The sequence below is a fragment of the Portunus trituberculatus genome, chromosome 41 (assembly GCF_017591435.1).
Source record: "Portunus trituberculatus isolate SZX2019 chromosome 41, ASM1759143v1, whole genome shotgun sequence".
Taxonomy (NCBI): Eukaryota; Metazoa; Arthropoda; class Malacostraca; order Decapoda; family Portunidae; genus Portunus; species Portunus trituberculatus.
The window spans coordinates 6,601,368-6,601,965 of record NC_059295.1 but is presented as its reverse complement, the minus strand read 5'-3'; positions in this window follow the sequence as shown (position 1 = coordinate 6,601,965).

Here is a 598-nt window from a genome sequence, read left to right as displayed (position 1 = left end):
ACACACACACACACACACACACGCATTACTTGAATACTTCCGCCCTGCCACGCCTTGTCCTCCTCTCCCTGCCCTTCCCCACCCAGCGTTCTAATTAAACGGGCAGGGGCGGCGGTGGGTAGTTGAACAAGCCAGATGTGAAGTTCGTTATAGGAGGCAGGTGGGTGGATGGATGGATGGGCGAGGATATGAGAGGGGGTGAAAGGGGGAGGTGAGTGGCGGAGGGGGCCGGGTGTGAGGGTGTGAGGGCGTGAGGGTGTGAGCGTAAGGGTAACTTTGGGGTTGGTGGGAGTCGGGTGGGGTTTGTATGGGAGGGGCTGTGGTATACTGTATGTCAGGAGGATTGGAAGGAGGAAGGAAGGACAGAGAGAAGGGAGTAAGTATAGGTTAGTATATGGTGAATGTTTTATTGGCATGTGAGAGTATTGAGTTGTTATTGGACGTGGTTAAGTTGAACTGTTATCACACACACACACACACACACACACACACACACACACACACACACACACACACTTTTTTTCTCTCTCTCTCTCTCTCTCTCTCATCAGCAGCATTTCACCACTTTCCCTACTAAAATGAAAGAGAGAACAGCAAT